Raw genomic sequence first — 19,186 nt, 5'->3', positions numbered from 1 at the left:
ATGTAGAAATCTACTCCCTCTCATAGCAAGGATCTGTGAAATGCAGCTGGGGTGGCAGTCAGGTGAACAACGTCACTCACATCGCACCGTAATATTTTATTACAGTATAATACAATATTTAACCCTTAGGTCTTTAATCTTTGCTTTGGGTTAAATGAAATAAAGTGGGTTTGACACTGGATGGAACATTACAGAACAGACCCAGGAACAAAAAGAAGGAAATGTGAAAGGCACCAACTACATAAAGAGATGAAACACTGGAAACAGAGACCAGTATGTCTAACATACGGACACTACTTCTACTGTTGCTCTTATTAAAGAGAGAACCAAAGTTCTGTAGGAAGTAACAGCTAATGACTGTCCTTCTAAGGGCTTCAGAATGATATGTGGAAAAAAAAATTAATAAAATCTCACCTTTGTCACAGAATTCACTATTAATAGCAAATAAAACTTTATAAAAAATTCCTGCATTTTTACATAAATATCTCTAGGATCTTACTTAAAACACCTTGGGTTTGACCTCACAAATTAAAGGAACATTTCAAAAGGCAGAATCTGCAATGTGATGGGCAATGACAAGCAAATAAGGATTCTGAAACAATTTTTATGTATTTTTGCAATACTGTTTGATACATATTTTTTCATGTTATTTCTTTTATATTATTTTTGAGATCTAACAACTGCTTTTAATAAGCAACTATTATTGCAAACATATAATTATACTAGGCCACAATCCAACAAAGCACTTAAGGGCACAGATTAAAGACACTGAAAACAATGGGATTATTTATGTGCTTAAGGTTAAGCATCTGCTGAAGGACTCGGATGGATCAAAGCCCCATTTCTATTACATCTACATAAAAAATGTTATATATGTTAATTAAACGTAAAATATATGTAAATTAACTAGCACATGAAAAATAGCACTTGCATAAATTTTTATACCCCTATACAATTTGTAATAATAGAATATTCCAGTTAACTAATATGAAGAACAACTGCTAATATCAGCCATTTCATCAAAAGGTGAAAAATCCCTGGAACTGAACAATTACGAAATAACTTGCCATAAGAGAGTTCCCTTCATAAACCATCTCTTGACTAAGTAGTTAACGTTCCAAGGCATAAAGGAGAAAACAAAGAGACAGAAAGCACATCTTATTTCTCTTCAGACTTCAATCATTCATGTAAAAGCTTGGTTTGTTAACTTTCATTTTTATTCAAATCAGTTTAGTTTTATTAATAAGATTCAGAAGTTACTTGCAGTTAGTGCCTAATAAGCTTATTTTATCAAAATTCCTTCCTTGCTACTTTCATTGACAATACCTTGTTCTTGAATTAAGGATTAAATGGACCACAGTGCTTGACTTCCATTCTCTCCAGAATTACTGATTTTGTTTAACTGCATACCGTTTCTTATTCTTTTGTTCTCTATTAAAAATGCAGATCTACTCCAAAAACTTGCAAATAATATTTCTACTGTAAATTGCTGTTTCATCTGTATTGAACATTTTCAACAAATACACCAGTGTTTATGACATTTCATTTTGAAAAACATAGAGAAGACCTCTAGATAAGGTTGAAAATTTTCCATTTTCTTAGCCCTAACAAGCTCTATTTGATATGGAAAGACAAATCATCATCTGAAAATTCCTTTTACCTGATGCTTCTTTTTTCATTTTATGGTGTTAAAACAGAAAAGGAACCTTTATTTTATTTCAATACAATGTTGTGACAGATCAAAACAAAAAATTTTCTAAAAATGCTTCTCTGTGGGGAATTTCAAATTTCTGTCATTTCTCTTTAATTTGGAAATTACAAGTGCAACAGTTACAAAGATGTGAATCTATCAGAGCATCACTAAAACTTGTAGTACTTTCAATTTCTTCTCATATTCACTTTCTCCGGTTCTTTTTTTTTTTTTTCCTTCCTCACCATGAGTCCACAAAGACTTTGTCCCGTGGAACAAACAGAATATTATTACCTTAGTCTTCCATAATAGCACGTACATTTTCTTCAATATTTTTACATGAAGTTCTGTATGGTTTAATACTCCAATATAACAATGTGAAAAAGTACTAATTGTCTTATGTATTTAAATTAAACGTTCTTGGAGAATTATAACCAAGAGTCACACTCGATGCAAAGTTTTAAATGAAAGCACAACCCATAAAATGGTCTGATCATACCTTCTTTTAATCAAATTTATGCCAGCTCACTGACTTTGCTTATGACTTGACTTCAATTTTGATTTTCTCTATGCAAATAAGGATTTCACTTGAATCCTTCAATAATGACCAACAGATAAAAAGGCAGAGAAAAAATGACATACCTGAATAATCAGCTACTTTTAGAAATATTGGGTCAATTAAGCCTTGCATCAGCATACAGAAGAAGTTAACATCAAAATGGCCAGTTAGGGACGCAGAGGAAATTTCAGTGATGGGGATATGTGCATTCAAGGGAAACTAAATTCTGGAAACTACATTGCAGTTCCCAGCTCTCCAGTGGTGAAAAGAGTAGATGATCTTCTGAGCAATGTTCAACTCTAAATTTTCGCCAGTTCTAATCGCTGTTTCAATGGCAATTAGAAGTTATCATTAAAAAGTCTTAAATGAGCACCTTCCCTCCAAAAGTAATAGTGACAGTAATAAAAAAGAAGGCACCCAGAAATCTCACTTCTTAGTTAAAATGCCTTTATTTTAAAAATGTTTTTTCATTTACAAGGAGAAGCTGCCATTCACATTAAGACAGCAGGTCTACATGCGTGAGTTGAGATGGTTGGGAGTCAAGCTATCACAGCTTACCACCAATATTCTTAATCTTCTTTCTAAAACAAAGCAAGACTCCACTGACGGATTGTTGTGGGCATCTTTTGCCCAGACATTATAAATGAATACCAGGCAGTGATGGAGGCAAGGAAAAAAATTAAGGATCTGCCCTTATTCTCATCTTAAGGGATGAGAGAATATCCAGGCTCCTCATGAGGACAACAGCATTAGAGAGTTAGTGCTGAAACACCTGAATGCGACTAGACAAGTGCATCTCAACTGTTTTGGGTAGCACAGACGTATTGTTTAATTAAGCTATCAAAAAAAAAAAAAGAAAGAAGAAAAATGGAAAAAAGGGGATACAAAAGAGAGGGAAACTTTTTCAGCAAGTTAAAGCACTCTTAATAAGTAACAACATGACATTAGTCATTAAGAAACAAGAACTCTAAATAATGCATTCAGAACCTATAGATCTAAACCAGAAGATAACAAAGCCTCATAAATCTGTTTGTTCATTAAGTTAAAAAAAGCTAGACTTTGTGTTGCTATCATGTCAGCTGGCACCAAACTGTACGCAATTTAGTGCAACTACAAAGTGAAACCCATAGTCTACAATGGCAGGGTTTTTGATCACGCTAATTAACAGCCATTTTGTTTAAAATAAACAGATACGACTCTAATTGCCTTTTTTACATAAGAAAGGGAAGATCTTAAAAGTGAAAGCCTGCAAAAGGAAAGATCAGACAGTCGCCTTTCAGACTGATAAGCAAACTCTGTGTGAAATGAGCACAAATGAAGTTTGAGACACACTCTGGATTGACAGCAGGGAGACAGCAAAACAAGAGGACGAATGGTTTCCAAAGGTGGCAAGGCACGGCCACAGTTCCTTCCAGGGGGAAAATGTTGTACTTGAGATCTCTATTTGCTCTAGTCTCCCTGTCTTCTGAGCACCTGCCCACAAGGAGTTCCATCCTCTGCAGGGCCAAGTATGCATCAGCAGCATCCGGTTTTGTGAAATCTTCAGATGACACAAGAAGCCTGGTTAGCATCTTGATACAGAATCTGACAAGAAAATAAAATGCCGTAGAAAAGGCAAAAAAACCAAGAAAAAGGCGTTCTGATCTCTGTGAGCTTGCACTTAACCCTGGCACCAGAAGAGGGGCCGGACAGCGCTCTGCTGCTCAGTCTGCCAGCTTCTAGGATTTACGGAAAGACCATTCAGGTCCCTGGAAGGTCCTGGTAAGTAACGTGCAGGGCAAGTGCTAGGACATAATCCAGTTTTCTGGCTAACTTCAGTGAGTCTGAAATGCAGCCTGGAGTTGCAGTGAAGACAAGAGGTTTCAGGTTTTCATTTTTTGCATCAATGTTGGTTACTTCTGTTAGATAAATTCCATTTATCACTTTTCAAACATACCTTTTAAGTGCATTAAAACATGTGACATTGAAGACAAAGGCAACGAAGCAAAACCATTGTTCTAGTTACCTTTTTCCCCACTAATGAAATTCATATCACCACCACCACCCCCCCAAAAAAAAAAAACAGCCCACACAGCCTAATATGTTTTAGGCTATCATCATTCAAAAATGCTTCCCTGCACTTCAAGCTTGCGACGTCCCCGCACTCCTCTCAGTATGAAGTACCCTGGTACGGCAACTTGCAGCATACTTCCTCAGCATCACAAATTCATTCTGACTCATCCACACAGGCTTCCACAGTACTTCAGACATAAGAACAAGGTCTTTATTTTCAGGACGCTGCACGGACCACATGTTTTCAGCATATTCAAAACACCATTTAAAGTTCCAAAATCACAGTGAATTGCTCCACTTAGGCACTGCAGGCTTCTATGCCATCATGGTAATGGTACAGCAGGAGGCAGAATTTTTGCAGGAACTGGTCAAAAACGTGGCAGCAGCTCTCATTGGAATAAAGGTCTGTGAAAAAACCTCATCATTTCCCATTGCACCTGATGGACGAACTACTTCTACTTGCTTTTGCCTAATGCTACGCACCACAGTTTGTATCGTTAAAACAACAAAAGAAGCCCCACTCGAAAAGGATCTGAAGACTTGCACTGGACACGCAATTTTCCCTCGGATGAAACAGAGAGAGAGAAAAAAGACTGTTACAGGTTGTCAGGGACATTAATGAGCGAGCTGCTGCAAGAAATTTAGATACCACAGTGAGAAAAGTGGCACAGAGCTGACAGCACAGATTACATCTCCTCAAACGTTCTCAGTCCCTCTTCTTGCTGGGACTACAGGAGTAAGAGACTCTGGGCACCCTGGGATGCCACACACGGATCTGCAGGGTGCAGTTGACCTAAAATTCCCATGAGGCACCACAGCAGCATTCACATACAAAGATTCTTCTGTTTTCAGCAGAAACTGCAAAGTAAAAGTTATCCTACATAAATTTCTCAGAACTCAGCTTTCCAAAACCAGTTTTAAACGGCACATTTTCAGTCAGCTTTAACGATAACAACATCAGAGAAGAACTTCATCACAAGAACAATCTCCCTGGCCTTCAAATATTTTGTTAATATAACTCTGAACATCAGACATATTCCCTATCGAAACCAAGCATCAGTATATACTGTAGGGGAATTTCATTGCTACTGAAACAGTACGATGTATTGTACCGCTGGCTGGGAACCTCAGACTGAATGATTTCAGCTTTCAGATCAGCAACCAGAACAGACTGCAGCTGGGCTAATTCAATTTAGAGGAGGCCATGTTGTTGCTTTTCAAACATTAAAACCCCATACAGTTGTAAAACGGCAATGGCGGTGTTGCCTGAAAAAGGACAGGCAGAAAGATGCAGCAGCTTTCCAAGAAGCACAAACCAAGGTTGCCAAAATAGGCCTACAAGAATTACGCTGTGGGAAATAAGACATAAAAAGGAAAGTAAGCCAAAAAACAAGCTGGATACTAGCGTTATCCTACCACTAGCATCACATCAGCAATGGAGAGCAATGAGTGATATATACGTGCAGCTGGTTCATCAGCTCACCATGGCCAAAGTGATACTTTTAAATTCAGTCCATATTTTTGTACCAAAAGATTACCCACACAAGGAAACAATAATTTGGCTTGCTTCTCGTCTGTATGAAAATTGTTTCAAACAGCTAAAATTACAACCACAGCTCTTAATTCTCAAAGTAGCTATTTGACTTTTGAATCTAGAACCTATTAACTTTTCAGTTTGACTTTAGTTCCTCCTGCCTAAGTCACATTAGTAAAAAAAAAAAAAAATCCATCAAGTGTTAGCTCTGCAAAACAACACAGTATTTCATCTTACCTAAAAGGGCAATTTTAGCAAACATAACCGAAGTCCATAAAGTAAACACAAACTAAGCACACAACCTTGCACATTCTCTCCTCTATGTGTGTGTGTCCCCCAACTCTTCTGTCTTCCAGGAGATGTTTTAAGGGACACCTCTGCATTAAAATCAGGTGTTAAATTCTAACTACCTACTACTACTATCGGCTGCATTGGTAATAAGGCTTTCAGCAGCAATTTGACACAGCACAACAAATGACATAAACAATTTGCCTCCAAAGATCCGACTACCCTTGTTAACTATCATACTTCTTCCAAAGGAAACATATAAATAACCCATCATACCAAGACAGTTCCTCAAAATTAAGTTCTGAAAAAAAAGTACGGCGATTCTAGGCATTAAAATAATTGGGGGGAAAAAATATATTTTCATTTGAAGAATTTAGAATTGAAGTCTTAAGTAAGTAAGTAGTACACTTTACTGTAATTCTGCGTTAGGAATTCTTGTTAAAATTAAATAATTTACCTTACTAAAAAGTATGGCAATAACTAGGAACATAATCACAAGTAGAACAAGAGTAAAGCAAAATAGAGGCAATCAACAAACAATAATTTATACCACAATGTGGTGGGGTTTTTGTATCCAAAAGATTTTCAAAGAATTCTTCCCATAGAACACTGTATGGTTACATTAAAAAAAAGAGAGAAAAAAAAAAAGAAGATATACCATATGTTTGGAACTCTGCAGAAATTTTGTATGCTGAAATTTGGAAGTCCTATGGAGTATCACTGAATCTTTCATATTTAATGTTTTGCATTGGAATAACCTCTGGGTTTAGTTTTTATCCAAATCCAAAAGTAGTAAATCATGTTTTCATTCCAATACCTAAATAAGAGGACTTTACTGAATGCAGAACAGTAAATGTGATTTTATGAAGTTAGATTAAACCACAGTATTATCTCTGTCAAGTTTTACATCGTGACTGGTGAGACTGTACCTATTTCTGTAATGGCCATTTTCATACTGTGCTTGAATAAATCCATCTGGGTGACACACCAATCATAGTACAGTTTCAAAAAGTGGAATAAAACTAAATTAGTGCACTGATTTCTGTCATGAGGAAAATCTATTTTCATATCAGAACTACGGCTGGATACTTACTGAGCCATGATCTATAACATGTAAATTGTTAGCGCAGAGAGACAAGTGAAGGAAGAATAACCCTCATCTATCCAGCTTGCATATCTTGTATTCTGAATTCATTAAGAGAAAATACCTGAGTAATAGTATGGCATAAAGCCAAGCCATGAGCTGTTGCTAGTTACAGCTTTACAGCAGAACACAACCCTGCCCAGATTAAAAAAAAAAAAGCCAAGTCATCATTGTTGGACCGTGTAAGCACTACACCGTGGTATCACACATAGGTCCAGCCAAAGGGGACTTTTCCATAGCTCTGATTATCTTCTTACAAATACAAATACTGCAGGACTGCATTGCCACTTGCATTAGTGGAGGTTTACATTATTGTACCAGTGGTATTTGCTATCATAAACATGTTTCCTTCAGATACACCATTCAGGCTGTATTTTCTACTGAACATGAGCTTTTGGCATAGGACAAAAGAAAAGAAGCAGCGAGCTTCAAGTGTACATACTAAACTCCTTCATGACAACAGTGGCAGGATCAGCAACAGAAGCAGCAGGTTTCGTTTGCAAACCAAGACATTCAGATAAGCGAGTTATGGAAGAGGGAATTTTAATGTAAATCGTCTACTGGAGTTGTATTTCAGCTCACAACTATTGCTTAGTGAGCAGGCTTTTTTTAGGAAGGAACAATTCAAAAGCGAGTCTTCAGTGAACCCCTTTGGAGCAGTGTCCTATCAAAACCTCATTCATAAGCTCACACGCGGTATGTAAAGAAAAGGAAAAACACATGCCATTCCTGATAGCTGGATTCAGAAAGTATATTGCTGAATCAAGCCCCAACTCCACACTTTAAAATAAGTTTAATCACTAGCAATCCCTCTTTAGCCTTTAGTGTTCAGAATTTCTAGTAAAGACACTAACTGAATTGCCCTCCAGTAGTTCCTCTGCATTCAGCTTGCAAAAAAAATAAAGCATCACTATAGCCACTTTTGCTCACAGTGTCCTTTCTACTGTGTGGTTCTCTCCAGCAGTTTGAATTACTGAAATATATACCCTGATTGGCCTCCTGCTTTTCTGGAGACACAGCTCCTGGTAAATCCAATCCAGTATGGAATTTTTGCTCTCATCGCTCAACCAAGTGAAGAAAAAAAAAAAGAATCTGAAAACATAATTTCCCCTGTAAGCCATTCTTTTCTGAAGGAAAACAGACACACACACAGAAAAAAGAAATCAAGGAGTGTGATCAAGGAAGTGCTTTTTGTCAGGAATACATCTTTGGGGCCTCTTCTAGGTGGCTGGGCAAGCATCACAGGTGGCTTCAGGAGATACTTTGGAAGCAAAACAATTTTTTGTAAAGAGTAACAGATTAAGCTTTGGTGGTTTGTTTTGGTTTTGGTTTTTTTTGTTCATTGCAACTATATAATCTTTTCTCAAATGAAGAATACTTCTCCTTCTTACTCATATCATTTGGATTAGATTGCCTAAACATTTTGGCACTTCAGATATCCTTCATATGGACTAAAAAAACTTAAACAGGAACATGTGAGAAGATTCGTATCCTTAGACCACACCATCATGCAACAGAATTAGGTTTCACAGATTTGCAGGATCTCTGCCTCACAGAGAATAACTTCAGTGATATTACAAATACCAAAATAATATATGTCTCCATCAGTATGTGTAGATACATATATATATAGGCACTCTACATACATGTATGTACTATACACAGATTTCTTGCACATTCTTCCATGAGATGTTCACAAACTTCAGAAGCTGGTTTGCATTTTAAAGATTTCTTAAAATAGGCTTTAATCGCAGTGATCTAAAGCTCACCTAAACAGCACTTAAATAAGCAGATTGGAAATTCATTCTTAAACCCTTCAGCACAATCTCAAAGGTCTCAGGAGAGATCTTTCTACGGGTCTCAAACTCTCTTTTTCAAAAGAACCTGAGCATGTAACATAGGAGGACTTCACAGCATGTGAAGTCAGTGTGGACCTTAATTTAGTTTCCATACTTTCAGCGTATATGAAGCAATAGAAAAGACGCATATCTTCTGGTGGCATGCCACATAAGCATAAGCATTGTTTCCTTCACGTACTTCTGGTCACATGGAAACATTTCTAATACTAAACAGTGAAACTGTACATACTCCTCCTTCTCCTGATCTCATCCCATCCTCGTATTAAAAAAGCTTAAATATTTTAACCTAACAAAAATATTGATTAGACTTATATATTCATCTTCCAGGTTGCAGAATTTTCATGGTGTCTCATCACTGAAAATGCAGCCACTTCTAGAGAGGAATCCAGGAGCTGATCAACAGCACACAACACTGTTACAGCACAGTCCACAGCAAGAAATTAACACATTAGATATAATTAAAAAAAAAATTCACCAACTAACTGAAGAGACTCTATGTCCTCATCGCTAAAAAACACAAGAGGCTTTAAAAGTAAGCATCCTAAGGAAGATAAAGCCTAGTTTACTTTATCATACGTGGCTCTACGCCAGCAACTCTACGTGACCTCTGTTTAGCCTCCAACGGTATTTACATGCACCTAACAATTCTGGGCCACGTTCTGCCCTTGAATGTGTACATGCAGCTCCCACTGAAGCCAATGGCAGCTGCGTCTGTACAGCTGAGGGCAGAATTCAACCTTATGTACTGCTCATTATCACAGAGATGAAGTCAGCTCTTTTGAAAACTCAGCAAGTCTTGAAACCACCCAAGAAAGTGTTCCTCCCCAGAAAGAGAGAGACTCCCCAACAAAAAGTGCAAAACTCACGTTTTAGTCATTTTAGTGGTGCTTCTGCGAGAAAGAAAAATCAAAGGGAAGGTGCTACGCTCATGCAGTTCATACTCACAAAGTATCATATGTAGTGCTGCGCCTTTATATATGAATACATAAATATATATGTATGCATGGGTGTATTTTTCTGAGTGGGAGAGGCTGTATTGCAGATGTAGTCAAAGTCTCAACTCTGGAATTACTGACAGTCACCAGCTACCTCAGACCCTTTACGCTTTCAAGCACCATTTATTGTAGGCAATATTAAAATTTGTGGTTTGTAAGAAGAGCAGCTTTTTTCCTCTTCTCATTAAAAATACTAGTGAAGAGCTAAAGATCTTTCTTCTGGCTTCTCTTTCTCACTGTATTTATTTATTTATTGTATTTGTTTATTTTTTGCTTTTGTAGTTAAACCAAATGGGATGCTAACCTCTTATGACTCACCTAAAGTTAAACAAAAACTGCAGGGCAAATCAGGTACAGAAAACAGATGTTGCAATACCCTCATGTGAGGGTATTTTAGCCCACAGGAGACAGGAGTGTTACGTTTTATTTGGTGGAGATAAGATGCGCAACTGGCTCCCTCCTTATGCTCCCCCATCTCCAGCCCGTATCTCGCAGCTTTGAAGCACTGGGCCACTGTCCTGGTTTCAGCTGAGATAATTTTCTTCCCAGCAGCTGGTGGAGTGCTGTGTTGTGGATTTAGGATGAGAATAATATTGATAACACACTGATGTTTTAGTTGTTGCCAAGCAGCCAAAGATTCTTCAGCTTCTCATACCGGCCTGCCAACGAGAGGGCGGGGGGTGCCCAGAAGCTGGGAGGGGACACGGCCAGGACAGCTGACCCAAACTGGCCAAAGGGATATTCCATACCATATGATGTCATGCTCAGTATATAACTGGGGGGGTGGGCCAGCAGGTGTTTTGGCTTGAGAACTAGCTGAGCATTGATTTTGGGTGGTGAGTAATTGTGCAGTACATCACGTGTTTTGTACATTCTTTTATTATCATTATTATTATTATTATTCTCTTCCTTTTCTGTCCTATTAAACTGTCTTTATCTCAACCCACGAGCTTTACTTTTTTTTTTTCTTTCTGATTCTCCCCCCCATCCCCCTGGTTGGTTTAGCTGCCTGCCGCGTTAAACCAGGACAGACCCGATCTCTCCCTCTCCGGGAAGCCACCTGCAGCCCTTCCTGCCTGTGAACCTGGAAGAGGCAACAGGCAGGAGGCCACAGCACTGCGCTGCACCCAGAAAGGGGATGCCCTAGCAAAGCCCCATCTTCACTGACACAAAACTCTGCAGATGGGGCTTTCCTCTGTGCGCACCCCCTCGGCTCAGCGCTGGGGAATGCGGGAAGAGGTGTATGGTACGTGTCTGCCCAGTGACCTCATGTGGCAACTGCTCCCCTGCAAAGCCACCTTTCTCCTGTGTGGAGCGGTGCTGCTGAAGGGGACGCTTTGGGATTCTTTCGGATATTGTTAAATCAAGGTATTCGGAGAGTACGGCACCAGATGCTCACAGGTACTACTAAATACTGCTGTGGCTTGCAGATGCTGCGTAAGTCTAGGATCACCACGTTACTTCTCTTCAAACACAAACCATAGATCACCACAGGGTGTATGATGTGCAGTTACTGAATGGCACTGGAGCTTCATTGAAGTCTCTGGAATTAATATGATTTATGCTGGCTATGGGTCTGGCTTTTTGAATTTCAATTATTAGAAAATGATGTTCGAGTTGTCAGCATGACGGTAACAGTAATGCTAATATACTCTACTTAGAATTGACTAAGTGGTGGCCTGTTGTCTGTAAATTAGCATGAGTATGTAGAATTAACACCCTTTTGGAGCATACTGAAAGTTTTAAATGAATTTTAAAGGCTTTCCACTTACACCAGGTAATCAGTAGATTTATTTCTCTGTCAGCAGCTGCTTAGGAGGGCCCCTATTAGAGGCATGGTCCTGATCGCCAGCCTCAGCACTGCATTTCTCTGACATGTAATCCCCATTGGAAAGTTCTAGTAACTCAAACCCAAAGGTTAGAAAGCTGCAAAAATTGACATTGGGCCCAGAGTTTTTGGTGCTCAACATCCATATTTTAAACAAGGTTCTTGGAGAGGTCTGCACAGGTACTTATGGCACAGATTTTCAAGTCCTCTCTGTGCTTAAGAGCTTCCATAGTGCACATGTGCCTACCTACCTGGGATCCTGAAATCTCCACACGTGAAAATCTGGTTTTCAAATCTAGCCTCACTGCAGATGCCAGATTCTTTCCAAAGAGGCCAAACCTAAGAACTGCAAGTATCAGCCAAGGAGAGCCGAACACCTTCAATTCATAATGCTGTTAGCACACGCTAACAAAGTTCCTATCTTGTCATCACATAAACATTGTACCAATTTATCTGCATCAACAGAGTTAAACCCACATAGATCCATTCCAGTATGCCCACTCATCTATTGCTCACCTCTTTACAAGTACAGACATGGCTCTACTCACACAACTGTCTTCAAACCAGTGTACCATTTCTGCAAGCTCTGTATGTGCAACTCTCCATAGCACCACAGGTACACATGCCCAGAGTCCATGATGACAACGCTTTCCTTAGGACTTGCGCTACATAACTCCACCAGTGAGATGTCCAATCCATATCCAGAACTGTGATACAATACAAGAAGGACATATGCCTTCAGCATCTCAGAGAGTAAGATTGTGTTACAGGTAAGGAATCAGAGTGAATTTGTACCCAGGCCATTTCAGTGCCTTCCCCTCAAGTTCTTCTTTGAAAAGAGGTGGTTTCTCTTCCATTCTTTAATGACACCTTTTTCCGGATTTACGTCCATCGGTCTTCTCCCACCATGCCCCTTCAGTTACTTCTTGAAACAAGGGCATGCATTTCCAGTAAGGCCAAAGCAGAGAAGAGGCACGTGTGAGCCTCTTTGACTTCCCGTTTTGGGGCAGATTCTGCGTGGCTATTCTGGGACTGCCAGAGCTGTGCAGCAGAAAAGCATCAAACATTCGGGGGAATCCCCTTCTGTCACTTTTATTATTCTGGCAAAAAATTAGTGATGATGTGTCTTCTTAGACACGGTACTGGGCAGCAGGGTGTTCTTTATTTTAAGTAAAGGCAGGAAATGAGTAATAGATTTCCTCTGCAGTCAAACTGGGGCTTGAGGCTGGCTGGTTGAGAGGGCTTTAGCCTGTCAGTATTTCAACTTTGTGCTAAATGGGGAATAGTGACAATCCCTACTACTTTCATCATTTTTGCATGTTTCAAGTTCAAAAATATTAACTACCTGTTAGCCTCATCCTGTACCCCTGTAAGGAATATCCTGATCTCACCAGCTGGAAAACCGAGGCCAAGAGAGGTCTACAGAGACACACGGAGAGGACCAGAAGCCACTGCTCCCTCATGTGCCACTAACTCCTTTTCCCTATTATTTCTCACTATTATTAAAAACAGTTCTGTTCCCTCAGTGGCTTACATATATATATATATACACACACATACATACATACATACATCTATCTATCTATCTATCTTTGTTCAGAACAGGTCCAGATGCCCTTGCGATAAAATCCCCGCCACAGCCACCTGTGCTTTGTTTACATTAGGCCTCCTCCTACCATTACTCCCACTGATGAAGCTACACAACTGTTAATAAAGTTTTAGTGGGGGAAGGTGTTTTTGCAGGCAAAGCAGCTGTTAGCTCACAGCACCAGATCACGTTTAAGACTCCTCTTTACCTGGATGAGAGCAACCCAGTTTCTGTGTGTGCTTAATCTTCCAGCAATATTGACAATGACAGCTTTTTGCCTAGCTGGGCTGAAGAACCACACCAGCCAACTCCTCCGTTTAGAAAATCAAGCGAAAGGAAAGAATTAAAGCTAAAGAAGCCATCAAAAAAAAAACCCCAAACACCAGACCACACAACTTAATTATTAACACACTAAGGAGAATCAGACGGATGGGAGAACAAATTTTCAAACACATCTGAAAAATAATTGAAGTTGTTTCCATTTCAGAGGAATTTCAAATGTTTACTGAACTGGTATCTTAATGACATTTGGGCAATGACTAATTAAAACCAAAATGTAGTAAAATGCTTCTGCAGAGCAACAGTTAATTTTGATAGTACAGATTTTCTACTGTGACTCTACTTAAACTGATATACACTCCCTAAGACAACACTCTGCTACACTGAAAGGTGACTTTGATGGCTTTGCAGTTCCTGCCATACACTTCTGTCTTTTTGGGGTCCTTAATGCTTATCTCCATGCTGTTGTTGACTACTTTTATGATTTGACACCACACTTACACTTCAGTGTAATGAGACTAAGTAATATTACTGTCACATTATTTATTTCCAATTTAGCCCCTAAAAACCCAATCTTTTCTATCGAATTTATGCAAAATACAGAACTTGGGAAACATATTAGGCCGACTAACATTTTGATTCAGCTCTTCTCAGAAAAGCAGTCTCACTTTTGAACCTTTATAGTCAAGGTGGCAGTCCCATTTTTTACCCTTATTCTGTTCTCTTCTTCTCTGCTGGCACAACCAAACTGGACCTGTGGGGACTGGATTTGCCCCATTTTCCTCGGAAGGTCAACTCATGCCAGAGAACAGAGCTCCAACTTCTCCCAAGTGTCTGTACTGGATACGCTTTCCTGCCACCAACTTCCCTTTCCTGAAACTCAAAATTTTAATACACTTCCAGTATTTCTACTAAACAACTATCACCAGCTTTCAGCTTCTTCCCATCATCAACAAACGCCCTGAAACCTCTCAACTAATCTAAATCTCCTGTTGACCTACAAGCTTCCAACGTACCCTCTTGCTGCTGCTATCCCCAAACACTGGCTTAACTCCCAGTATGCCAAATGAGGTGGTAAATCTCTGTAGGTCATGGGAGATTATGGCGTCCAACTACCCTTTCTGGTTTACATACAGTACACTTTTGGTTCCCTTCTTTTGTAGCCATCTTAGGTGAATAAATGAAGAGAAAGGTCACTTGCATTAATATACTCTTTATATTTTTCTTACATGAAGTATTCAGTCTCTTTAAATAAGAAAATAAGGGCATGCATGCTGTCTCCCATTCACAGCAACGCGGGCTGTGAGCACGGCCACTGAGCAGGGCACAGTGCCGCGCCAAGGCAGTTACATGGCTTCTGGTGGTAGGAGGCACAAGAGGGAGACTGCTGCCAGACAACCAAGAGCAAGGGCACATCAACCCCCCCACACACGTGCCAACGCGTGTTGGGACTCCAGTAAATTTACAAGCTGTTCTTGCATATACATTTTGCATCGCTCTGAATGACTGCAATGTGCAGAAGCAGTGGAGAATCAGGTCTCCCCAGGAGCCTGTTTATAAAGTTTCACCCACACAAGTGGGTGATCTGTTTCCCCCAGCGAAGGAGACCTGCCTCCCTCCTGCCCTCTCTTTCAGCTTCGCATATGCTCATTGCATCGTTAGAGCTCAGACAACTCTTAAGACTCCACTGCTGAGGCTGTTTCATTGGGTTTTTGCCTGATTCACGGGCACTGCCCATACTCACATAGTTTTTCTTTTTCCTTAGTCTTCTTGATATCTCTACTTGGTTTTACACACTCAGTCACTCAGATATGTCTGAGAAAAACTTCTTCTTCCACTGGCAATGCTCTGTCTTGTGTCAGCTTTCTTCAGTTTTGACTTCAGTGGATCCTGCTCCTCTAGGTCGGTTCAGAGGTGGAGCTGCCAACCTTCCACTGCCTGCAGTACTTTAAAGAGATACCTGCTCCCCAAGCTGATGAGCAAAAGCGGACATCTTTTCCTCTGAATTTTCATCTATAAATCAAATTTCTAAATGTTTCTATTATGCTTGCACCCAAGGTTTCTTAATTTCTTACTCATGAAGGAAATTTGATTTTAATACGCGACACTAGCTCTGTTTAAAACTTCCATAAACTTTTCATAGAACAAAGTTAAAATTGTTTTTACGTAAGTTATTGGTACCCAGCATTACCATCTAAAACTGAGGGCTTAAAATAACTCAATAGTGACCTATAAGAAAAGCAGGAGTTTCAGATTTTGAAGTAAAATTATAGAGATGGAAAGCTGAATTTAATGAAGACATTCAAATGCAAAAATAATGTGTGCTGTATAAAACCCAATTCCTAAGAACAAGAACTCATGACTCAGAAAGCGCTAACAGGCTCATGACCATTTATGTGCCTTGTGTTGTCCAAGCAAGAACAGAAACATAGACTAACCCATGAAATATCTGACACCAATCCCAATTTCAGTAAGTAACAAAATACCCGTTGACATCAGCAACACGGGATAAGGATCCTGACCCAGTATGTCATTAAAAAACAACAGACCAACATAGAAGCACTGACCTAATGTGGTAGTGGGGTGACAGTAAGAGCATTGAAACGGTGTTCCCTGCCCGGGTAACTGCAGTATACCTTCCCTGTAGCTTGGATGTACTTGGACCATGGACATACTAATCAATGACATGTCCCTCTGTGTATACACCATGGTGGGCAAAAAGAGAGGGAGAACGGAGGGGAGTGAGAGTAAGGACCATTTTAATTTTCCCTCATATTTTTTTCTTGTAAAAAAAAAAATTTGCATAGCCTTGTCTCTACTTCAAAGAGCTCATTTGAAAATCCACATCTAAAACCCATTTAAAAAGAAAGTTAGAAATTACCAGCGAAGCAGAAATCCTCAGTCTCACCACCATGCTGGTGTCATTTCCCCGTTTGTACTGCTGACCCAGGTCTTTTTTTTTTTTTTCTCCTTCCCCCTTCTCACATCGTGAGTGCTTGACTGTGGCTGCTAGTCAAACATATCCTCAAGGCTCCTAGTGTTGATCTATAAAAGGATGAACAATCGAAAGAGAGAGATCAGCGAAACCCGTCTCAAGGGTTCTGGGAGGGCCAGTAAGATGAGTACTCCCTTTTTAACTGATTAATTTTGAGTAAAATTTAAAAGAATAAAAAGAAAAAAAGAAAAAGTGAGATTGAGGAATCACCAGAAGAGAGCTTCAGTTTCCAGTAGTCTTGTCCACTAAATAAACGCAAGCTGGGCTCCCTAAACTGGGAACTAGGCACACACAGTTCTAATCCCTGAAGAAAAATCACTAAAAAAACCTTTTAAGGGTGAATTCCCTCCGGGGTCTACAAACCAGCATAAAAAAGCACACCCCACTTTTGTGATTTCTTATCACAAGTCTAGCAAGATGGAGTCCTTTTCTCAAGTCCTTAGTTTCTGGAGCCACCTGATTGCATAGGAGTATCAGTTTCCACAAAAAGAAAAAAAAATTGCCAGTGACCTGTGAGTGTTTGCAGGATTACAGCTGTAACGTTCATACGACATTTAAGTAATGGGCCTTGTGTTGTCCCTTCAGAAGTACAATGACCTGAAAGTTTAGGTATTACTAAGGTCCTGTTTTTCAAAAGTACTTTCTTTAGTTCCACTAACTTTTACATTGTTGTATTTTTCTTTTTTCTCTGGTTAACTACAGAATCGCAAGCAGCCACAAACATTAGTAATTCCTAAAAATAGCCATCCTATCCTCCTTTCCAAATTTAGAAATATATGGCATTTCTCAGGAAAATGGAGAATTAAAGCATTCCCTAAAATGAAGGTGAAGTGTCCTATTTTTGCCTTTTTAGTCAGCTTTTTTTTCCCTCTTGACTCCCCTTTTCATCTTCATATCCCGAATTCTCATTTCCTAGCTCCTATTTTTACTCTGGGGAGTAAGTGTCACCATTACTCACATTGTCCCACTCTTTTCAGTTTTCCCTCATTTTCAGTTCATTCATCCCTTGCTTCCTTCCACTTCAAGCTTCTTCTCCCCAGCTCAGCTTTTCCATAATAAAACTGCCTCAGAGCAGCACACTTCTCCAGCTCTATTTAAGTCCCACTTCAATGATCATAAAAGGGCACAGACATATAGCTGGGGAAAAAAAAATTGATACTATTGCAGCTGATAAAAAAAAATAAAATTGGGTGACTAATTTATGTATAAAATAAGGTCAGACTTAGTTGGCAGTCTGATGCACAAGAAGAAACAAACATTTCTGGAGATGTAAAAGGCTATTTCAACTTAAAATATTCCAATTTTTCATTTCCAGAGGCCTTGCTTAAAAATTCTTTACTTAAACACACCCTCAGTAAGGTTCCGAAGGATTTACAATTCTAAGCACAAAAGAAAGCTTGCATTTTTGGTTCTGTAAAATAACTTCTGCTCAGCTGAAACAAAAGATCTTCACCCCGCCCAAAAAAAAAAACCAAAACAAAAACCTTCTCCGAAATGTTTTGATTTTATGTGAAATAACTGTAATCCTCAAACCAATCAGCAAACTGAAAAATTGACTTTTGTGTAAAGTTTTCTGGATCCCTTTGTGATGAACAGCCTTGTATAAGCCCTAGAAATAATTAACCAATATTTAAGGAACACCAAATGAGCCTCTGCATTATGCACTAGATCTTCCTACCTTCCAAGCACTATTAATGTTAAGGGAACTGTATCTGTGACTCCAATGGATGACAAAACACTCTCCTTTTTCTAAATATTTCCTTGCCACTGTGCCATCCCTTGATCTACCATCTTACCACCACCACCACCTTCTCCCTTCTTCCAGGTGTTCATTGCTTTTGTGACAGTGACATCTTTTCCGTCATCCCCTTGACAAAACTTTATCCAGCTCTCTGGAAGCATCTCCTAATGCCCACCTCCTTTCTCCACCCTTTTAGGGATGCCACAGCACTGCGTGGAGGAGAGCTGGTGCATCCCTACTCATCATTTTTCTCCTCTCCTCCCTCTGGTGTTCTCCCCTCCCACACCAGCACACTGTAGGCTTCCCTTTCTTCCACCGCGCTGCCTGAGCGCGGGGCTGAGATCGGCAGCTGGCCGAGCCACGGCCTGAGCATCCCCAGCAGAAACCCTGGTGTTCCCACCCTCATACAACTTGGTGATGCACGTTCAGGTCCTTCAACGAGTTTGTGCTTTGGCAGTTAGCTTCGTAACAACCCAGCCTGGAAACCTTAAATGAAATGAAAATGAGCAGAGAGAAGAGCGCCGGCCTTTCATTTTCCTGAACAGAAGGCAACATCCCAACGTCCATACCTCCTACCTTTACTGATGTAAATTGAAATAATTTCACCTTTAATTTCCAGTCTCATTTCTTACTT

At 39.6% G+C, this 19,186-nt stretch overlaps 1 protein-coding gene across 9 annotated transcripts in view; it reads right to left on the bottom strand.

Annotated features, from left to right (window-relative positions):
- SOX5 (SRY-box transcription factor 5) overlaps nucleotides 1-19,186 on the bottom strand; it is a 655,394-nt gene that overhangs the window by 588,406 nt on the left and 47,802 nt on the right. The window contains exon 2 of one of the 9 annotated variants that reach the window (XM_054804269.1): nucleotides 16,698-16,861. The exons of the other annotated variants lie outside the window; for them this stretch is intronic. The gene's annotated coding sequence lies outside the window, so the exon portion shown is untranslated. The remainder of the gene's footprint in view (nucleotides 1-16,697; nucleotides 16,862-19,186) is intronic. 9 annotated transcript variants of the gene reach the window in all.

Source organism: Grus americana, chromosome 1 (genome assembly GCF_028858705.1).
Source record: "Grus americana isolate bGruAme1 chromosome 1, bGruAme1.mat, whole genome shotgun sequence".
NCBI lineage: Eukaryota > Metazoa > Chordata > Aves > Gruiformes > Gruidae > Grus > Grus americana.
The sequence above is the reverse complement of the archived record's forward strand: the minus strand, read 5'-3'. Positions and strand labels throughout refer to the sequence as shown.